We start from the raw sequence: 1,282 nt of genomic DNA on the forward strand, positions 1-1,282 counted from the left end.
CAACTCCGGCAGGCTATTCCGGCGGAGGAGGCCTTATAGCGGCCCGGCCAACGGTAGTCGACCCTCAAACTACTGTAGCTGCTAGAGAGAGGGGAAGGGGAGAAATGGCCTTGAATAGCTGTTCCACAATACTCATCCAATTGTTAAATAAGGGAAAGAACTAGCAGGGGTTTCACGACCTACCAGTAGAATTTGTAGTTTAAGCCAGCCAATAACTATAACGGGGAGAATGGCATTCTTATATATATAGAAATTTTACGGTACATATTTTGGTGTGTAGTTTAACGGTTAATAATGAGATACGCTCAGAATTTGCCTCGATGATAGTTTGGCAATTTATTTTGTGTATAAGTACACGATGCAATACTCATATAAATACGGGTGATGAGTTTAACAGCTAGCCTGACTGTGCAATGGCAAAGCTGAACAAGGGCTGCACCGCGTAACAACGGAAAAAGTCTGCAATACTACCGGAGAGTCACATGTCGGCCAGGGCCAGGAAAACATCTGCGAGGCAAACGTCCGCCAAAATCAGAGCATCTCCAGCCATCTTCCCGACGAGGCCTCCAGCAGTTCATTTTTTTTACATCCAGACGGCGTTATTCTGTCCAGCCGCGTCCCCGGCTTCTCATTTTCTTTCGGATTTGGCATTTAATCCATCCGGAGAGCCCAGGCCATCCCTGCTTCCCGAGGCCCGGTCGGGGACTCCGGACGAAACAAAAACGCGGGAAACATCGAGCGGGTCCGTGTTGTCGGCGACAGAACGGGTAGTTTCCTCCATTTATTTCGTTTTCCCTCCAAAATACCGCATAGCACCATTTTCCCCGCCGAATTTCGGAGGACCTACCGCCATTCTCCCCCACAGTTGCAGCTCCTCCTCTTCCCTTCCACCACCATGCCGCCGAAGAAGCTCGCCGCCGATGGCGCGCCGAAGGCGAGGAAGCCGCGGGCGCCAAAAGAGAGGCCGCTGGGCTACAAACAAGCAGTGGGCGGAGGATGTGGAGCGGCGGCGAAACGAAACTCGCGGCAGGGCGGAGAGGGAGAAGAAGCTTAACGCGAAAAAGGTGGCGGCGACGGCGGACGAACATGCAAGGCTGTTCTCCATTAACTTCTCCTAGCCGCGCGTCGGCCAATTCCCCGGCCCATGGCCGACCCAAGGACAATAGGCTCTCCTTCCACCTTCTCGCCGGCGTCACCGGCCATGGCCATGTTCCAGGACACCTACGCCGCCGGCATCGCGGGTGTTGAAGGATAGAGAGGGAGAGAGATATGCGGAATATGA

The sequence above is a fragment of the Lolium rigidum genome, chromosome 1 (assembly GCF_022539505.1).
Source record: "Lolium rigidum isolate FL_2022 chromosome 1, APGP_CSIRO_Lrig_0.1, whole genome shotgun sequence".
Classification (NCBI taxonomy): Eukaryota; Viridiplantae; Streptophyta; class Magnoliopsida; order Poales; family Poaceae; genus Lolium; species Lolium rigidum.